The sequence below is a fragment of the Chenopodium album genome, chromosome 23 (assembly GCF_948465745.1).
Source record: "Chenopodium album chromosome 23, dcCheAlbu1.1, whole genome shotgun sequence".
Taxonomy (NCBI): domain Eukaryota; kingdom Viridiplantae; phylum Streptophyta; class Magnoliopsida; order Caryophyllales; family Amaranthaceae; genus Chenopodium; species Chenopodium album.
Window position 1 is genome coordinate 10,497,562 of NC_137856.1, and position 7,454 is coordinate 10,505,015.

A 7,454-nucleotide genomic window follows, 5' to 3' on the forward strand; every position below is an offset into this window, starting at 1 on the left:
GGTGGGTTTATTTGTTTTGTTTTTTTTTTTTTTTAATTTTCAAAGTTTTTTTTTTTTTAATTTTGGACTAATCATGTGCTGACATGTGGCTTTTAAAAAACATGAAAAAAAATAAATAAATTACCTTCTCAATAGGTAACCGGTCATAAGGACTGAAGAAAAAGAAGACCCCCAAAGTTTGGATTATTCTAGAATAATCAAAAGTTGAGATTATTGTACCAAAATTGATAAAAGTTGGGATAATTTTTTCTAATTTTTCCAAAAACATATTCAAACTTCATCTCACCTCAACATATATTTTGGATTAGTTGCGGATGAAGCAAATGACAGGGGACAAAAAGTGGGTACTATATCTCTACAAGTCTGTTTTATTTTTCTTTTTCTAAATGTAAGTAGAAATATCTTATTAACTAAATTAGGGTTGTTAATGAGTCAAACATGCTCATGAACAATTTGATATTTGCCATGGTCAAGGCTCAGGTCAAGGCTTCAAGCAGGCTCGATTCAAGATCTTACAAGTTACAAGCCAAGCTTGAACTATTCTTGGCTTGGCTCTGCTCGAAAGCTATTAGCACACTTGAATTTTTCACATTAATTTGTTTTCATTAAATACACTATAATCTAAACTTATCTATTAACATCAAGGTCTTTAGAGATTTTTGTCATTATTGGGTTGTATTTTCAATTAAAATAATTTGATAAAAACAAGTAAATTTGAGACAAGATCAACATTTAAATGATCGAGCCTGGAGCCAAGCTCAAGTCAACCTAGCTCATGTCTAGGGATTTCAAGCTCAATCGGAGCTCAATTTCTCCGATCCAACAAGTTTCGAGCTTGGGAGGCTAGGTTTGTCATAGAGGTGATCAATGGAAGGACCGGGTCAGGCCAAGGTAAAAAAAGAATTGCCCATTTATCAGGCCGGACCAAGCTAAACTTCTTACCAGAAAATGTGTGCCCAAATTAATCAACAAAAATTGCATAAAATTGATTTCTCAAGCCCGCCCAAAATTGTTTAAAAATCGGGTAAGGCTAGGCCCGACCCAACTTTGGCCCGAAAAAAGATGTCCAAAGCCCGCCCAAATTCGGGTCGGGTTCAACTTGGTAAATAAATGCTTAACGAACAATACTTGTGTATATATCAATCGAATTTGTAGATCAAGTGGGTTATATATGACTTTATATATCTTAAATCACTTATAAAGCTGATGTATTAAGTACTATACCAAATGAAGATAAAATGGGTTAAATACAAAGACTTGCTCAAAGAAAGAAAAACTTTAATTAGATATGCTCAAATTGTAATTAGATTATATGCTGCCACAAGCAAGCAAACTGGATGCTACATACTGTACTATTTTTCATCAGCATATGTGTTGCGATTTCGCCTGCAATAACGTTATCATCTCTGACGCTTTGATATAGAATGGAACTAATACAAGTGCAGGGCATGACAAGAGAAGAAACCAACCATTGTCAGCTCTGTCGGATGTTGGGGCTTAATACTTAAACCAGCTTTGAGACCAAGACTATTTAGATAGATATGTAAACTTTATTGGTGGTTAGAACCATCTTTTCTTCATAAACCAAGCCAATAAATCTGCAAATTGAATCAATCTGCAGTACTTTGTGCTCTAGAAACAGTTGCCAGCTGTTCGTCCGACCCCCTGTTATAGGCAGCTTAACTTTTAATCAACCTATTTATAGGAAGAATAGCTAACACAAAGATCTTATCAACGACGTCAGATGAGAATCTACATCATTAGAATGATCAAATAGCAAATGAGAGTTATGATTTGTGAGCTGAGTTAACAAATAACTAGAAAAAGGATTCAACCAACTAAGCAATGATAATTACATGATGCACAATTGCACATGCATTGTTATAAGCAGATGTGACAGGCATGGGTCTCCAAGTCACCCGAAATTGTTGCTTAAAACTTCCTTTTGAAGAACCATGTATTTCATAGTTACACAACCATCCTAAAACTGTACATGGACGCTCAAGCAGAGGCTATACCGTCTAGCAGGCAGATCAACCAGACGTCTCACTGTGTTGAGAGTTACCGCCTTTGCTAGAAAATGTATTTGTCACAAATTATCCTACAAAATGTAAGTCCAAATTACAAAAGAAAAGTAAAGAAAGATAAAAACAAAATTACTAGAAAATGGAAAGCCTGTAACTCCTTACTTAAAGTAGAAAAGATAAAGCAAAAGTGAAATAAACCTTAAAAGACTTGCAATGGCAAAGTTGTAGTAAATACACTTTTCAGTGAAAGAAGAGGCCTATATTCCATCTGCAGGAGTCCAAATACAGTAGACATAGGATTGCTTGCCTGAATTTAGCAGACAAGTCATCAAAGCACAAAACATTTGCCAGTAATTATATATATCAAAGTTTTAGTCAACATTCTTCAAGATAAACTCTCCAAATTCACTCATTTATAGTCACATGTGTATTTCAAGGAACTTTTCTGATGCACCACCAAAGAGTAGTTTCCCAAAATTTTAGAAAGTTTTGTTAATCTGATATTAGTCATGTTAATTAGCTTTTCCTGGGCAATTAGCATTGGAAAAAATAAAAATTAGGTCCCTATCTATAATATCTGTCATAAATATCATAAAACGATACGTGCAAATTCACACATGTTCTAGAGTGTACTTGTGATAGAGACAATAGGAACCATTTTTGCCAACTTCCCTTTTGTAGTCCTTTGGTGGTACAGCCACAGATTATAAATCACCATTTTGGGCAATCGAAACGATCAGCAAGATGCTATTCCTTTCCAATTTGTTTTGAAAATGAGTGCACATGGTAAATTGATAGGCTGCACATGGCATTTTAACCAATTAGAAAACGTGGATAACCCAGTCAGTATAATATAACACTTCAAACCCTGCAGTACATTTTAAGGAGAAACCAACACAAACAACTTGTCAAACTGCAATAATTTTTATTTTTTTAAACTTCTGAAAGTAAATAAAATCAGGTTGAAGATCCTAGATTCAAAGACACACTGAACTTTTCTAAGAATTATGTGAAACACAGTACAGGAATATAGTACAACTTTAAGCAAGTTCAAGTGTTCAACTAAAATAAGGTTTTATGCACATGCTTTGCACTTTTCGCAGAACCCATGAGCAAGATTAGGCAATGAGGGTCCTAAGGACTAGTTATATATTGCAAAATCTATGTCTTGTTAACAGTCAGTTAGCAAACATAATAGCAAATTTAGCCATAAATAGAAGCTGAAAACTAAGGACCACCTATACAATACGACTTCAAATAGAACACCTATAGGATAGTTCAATGCATGTCTATCACAATGTTACTCCGTAAGTCCGTATTATCTAAATTAAAGTTTAATAAAAGGAAATATCTTTATTTTGAAAAAAAAAAAAAAAAAAAAAAAAAAAAAAAAAAAAAAAGGAAAGTAACAGTACTGACAGTGGCTTCAAGCCTTATAAATTGCTGCACATTGTTCTGAAATACAAAACACACACTACTTCAAACCTATCATAAAAGAAACCATTCTTACTCTTATTACTCTGCTCATCCTACTTTCCAAAGTTATAAGAGATTAGAATATGGTTGAGTCATGTATATCTACAAATCAATCAGAAACTACAGAGGTATGAGACTTAAGCCTTTTTTAATGCTGTCAAACATTTTATTTTTTTTTTTATAATAGCAAGTTCTTAACTTCTTATAATGTTTGCACTGAATTGTTTTTCCAGGTGGTAGAAGAGTTGAAGAAAATGTCAGATATAGGATTTCCAATAGTGGCCATGAGTTTGGTGGGCTATCTCAGAAATATGATTTTGGTCGTATGTATGGGAAGGCTTGGAAGTCTTGAGCTTGCAGGCGGAGCACTAGCTATTGGCATTATTAATATCAGCGGCTACTCAGTTCTGTCAGGCCTAGCCATGGGAATGGAGCCAATTTGCAGCCATGCTTTTGGTTCTCGTAATATATCAGTCTTAAACATTACGTTAAGTAGAACAATAATATTGTTGTTGACTGCCTCGCTACCCATTGGGATATTATGGTACAACCTTGAGCCTCTCATGATTATGCTTCATCAAGACATAGACATAACTCGAGTTGCAAGCCTATACTGCCGGTTTGCGATCCCTGATCTTATTGCCATTAGCTTTCTTCATCCTCTTCGTATCTATCTACGTAGTAAAGGGACAACCTGGCCATTACTATGGTGCACTCTGCTCCCTGTTATGCTAAATATTCCCATAGCCATTCTGTTAACATTCAAACTTCATCTAGGTGTTCAGGGTCTAGCTGTTGCTACCTTCATCACCGACTTTAATGTTGTATTCCTCCTCCTAGGATACATTTCCTACACCAATAAAAGCAAAGAGCCAATACGTGTGCCGTTGCTATCACAATATTTAACAGACTTAAAACCTTCATTAGGAAAGGAATGGGGAACTCTCCTTAAACTTTCCATCCCAAGTTGTCTAGGTGTCTGCCTAGAATGGTGGTGGTACGAGCTAATGACCCTTCTTGCCGGTTACCTTGAGAAACCACAAGTCACACTGGCAACCTCAGCTATAGTGATTCAAACAACTTCACTCATGTACACCTTACCTGCTGCACTTAGTGCATCGGTATCAACTCGAGTTGGGCATGAGCTAGGAGCTGGTCATCCTAAAAAGGCCTGTTTAACATCAAAGTTAGCAATATGTTTGGCTCTATTCAGCTCATTGTTTGGTCTCTTATGGACAACCCTTGGCAGAAGAGTATGGGGAAGTGTTTTTACACAAGATAACGAGGTTTTAGAGCTTACAGCAGCTGTACTCCCTATAATAGGGCTCTGTGAGCTGGCTAATTGCCCACAAACTACAGCATGTGGCGTTCTTCGTGGGAGTGCAAGACCTAGTATTGGAGCAGGAATTAACTTCTATGCATTTTACATGGTTGGCACACCAGTCGCCATAGTTTTAGGCTTTGTTCTAAAACTTGGATTCGTCGGCCTTTGTTACGGACTCTTAGCAGCTCAAGTAGCATGTGCAGTCTCTATATTAACAGTGATATACAGGACAAACTGGGAAACAGAGTCCCTGAAGGCAATGGATCTAGTGGGGTGTACACAAGCTAGCAACATTGAAGCATGCAATCCTAATGAAGAAGCTGGATATCTATGGGAGGTGGCTTGTCTCAAATAAGGAAATGTGATAGACATACAAATATCATATTCATTACAAACAATTTGATTTGTCCTATTATGTTCCATCACAAGTGTATTAGTCCATTTTTTATAGGTAGGTAAGATGAATAGCTTTATTAGACCAAAAGCTCTCACAAGTCAATCCGGTCGTTTTTGTGGGCTAGACATTTAGAGAGTAAGGGGATAAGGGAAATCCCTACCCTCAAGGTCCCCTAATAAGGATTGGACCCCCAACCTTTGGAAGGCCCAATCCTTACCACTAGGCCAAAGCTTTGCTTTACCCGTATAAATAATATGAAATCATTATCAATATAGAGTATAACCTTCCATTATATTTCTCCCCACGTCGATTTTACCACACACTAAAGTTAAAACTCCATCTGTCCCTTAATATTGCTTTATTATACTACCTCCGGTCCAATTTACTCGCAACAAAGGGGTATTATTTGTGAGACATAAAATATTCCTTTGTTGTGAGTAAATTGGACCGGAGGTAGTAATTTATTTTTTGGGTCAAACTTGAAAAATGTTGATTTCCACTCGTAAGTTTTCTTTTGGATAAACCATAGTATTTGTTATTATAAATTCTCAGAAATAAAATAATAATGTTTACTTCATTTTGATGTATTTTTTAATCTCAATATAATGATTATGCATATCAATATATTGGGAGAAAATACAGGTTTATCTTCATGATAAACAACAATTGTTTATCTAGTGACAATGTTGCAAGTGAGTGAGCAAGTTTTTTTTACTGTTCGTAAGTACGGTTTTGCAATTAAAACACTACTTGATATAGCGGTTTTAGTGCGAAACTAATAAGTGAACATGTTTCTATACTGTTCATGAGTAAGGTTTTGGAATATAATCACTACATGATATAGCAGTTTTGCACCAAAACCGCTACTTTCCTATGATATTACGATTTTACCCACACAAATGGTTTATCAAAAAATCAATGGGGCTCCCTCATATTTTGGAGACTATAAAATAGTCAAATAAAACAACCTTTAAAATAAGAATAAGCAATTAAGCATGCCTATGAGAACAAAATGGAAGTAATTCAAAAGAGCTGCATAATTACCTTAACCATCAATAACAATAACAACAACAATAACTTGAGGTGTTGACATTAACAGAAGGAAGACAAACAGAGGTGTGACCAGAAGAGGAGGCAGAGGTGAAACATCATTGGTGGTTAACGGTAGCAGAGAGACGGAGCATGGGAGCCACGAACAAACGACGAGGAAGACCAGCAGTAGCGGCCGCCATAGCAGGTGGCGCACCACTGAAAAGAGAGAGAGAAAGTGAGCAGAGAAAAAGCAAGCTGATGAATCATCAATCAGTTAAAGGGAAGAGAATGAATAGTGGAGTGTGAAATTGTGAATAGATAAAAATAGTGTGCGGACATTTACAAAGAGGGTGAGTCGATCGGTGAGTATGAGTTAGCCACAAAAATGCAATAATATATATCTGCAAGTTTGTCATTATTTACCATTTCGCCATGTTGAGAAAATGTTTCTCATGTTGGATAACTGGGGCAAATTTTGTTCCATATACAATTTTTCCTTTGTTTTAATCACAAACTCCATAATCCTTTTAAAACAAAAAAAAAAAAAAAAAAAAAAAAAAAAAAAAAAAAAAAAAAAAACTCCATAAATTATTTCCCTAGTACCAAATTCCAGAAGAACAAAAATAAAGAGGTAGAAGTACATACTAGGAGATCGAAGGAGACCGCCAAGGATAATAGGGCATAAAAGAAGCAAGATAATGTGAACAAATTACCTTGCTCACAAACTAGTCATTAAAAGTGATTTTACATCAAGCAACGATCTTATCGAAATTAACCTCAAATACCGACCACCAACCAACCGAAAACCCTCCTTCCACACATACCTTCTCCCCTCATCCTAAAGAGCAACATACCAAATCAATAGCAAAGAATACCAGATCCTTAGCAGTTGACATGCATCGCCTCCAAAACCCAAACATTATGCTTTGGATGAGGTTAGGACTTGCATTCTCAACACTTACTGCCAACAAGATAACATTTTAGAACAAAGGTATTACATACATCTTAATTCCAAGTAATAGATACAAATACCAGCAAAATTCTAACGAATAAAACACTCATGTAATTAGACTACTCCCATAAAGCCATAACACAAAGTCCAGATGTCTTCTGTTTATTTTATACCTTAATGCACAACAAAAGGAACAATAAATAAGCGAAAAGTCTTCATATTTCACAATAGATGCATATTTTTATT

General features: G+C 35.6%; 1 long non-coding RNA gene and 1 pseudogene across 1 annotated transcript; one reads left to right on the forward strand and one right to left on the reverse strand.

The window, feature by feature from the left end:
• Positions 1–1,289: 1,289 nt before the first annotated feature.
• On the reverse strand, positions 1,290–6,608 carry LOC145609372 (uncharacterized). The gene is made up of 3 exons (XR_014106017.1): positions 6,269–6,608; positions 2,226–2,826; positions 1,290–2,101 (listed from the first exon to the last, which is right to left on the reverse strand). It is a non-coding gene; the product is annotated as an uncharacterized LOC145609372 (long non-coding RNA).
• Positions 3,325–5,452, forward strand: LOC145609480 (protein DETOXIFICATION 55 pseudogene; annotated as a pseudogene).
• Positions 6,609–7,454: the final 846 nt, after the last annotated feature.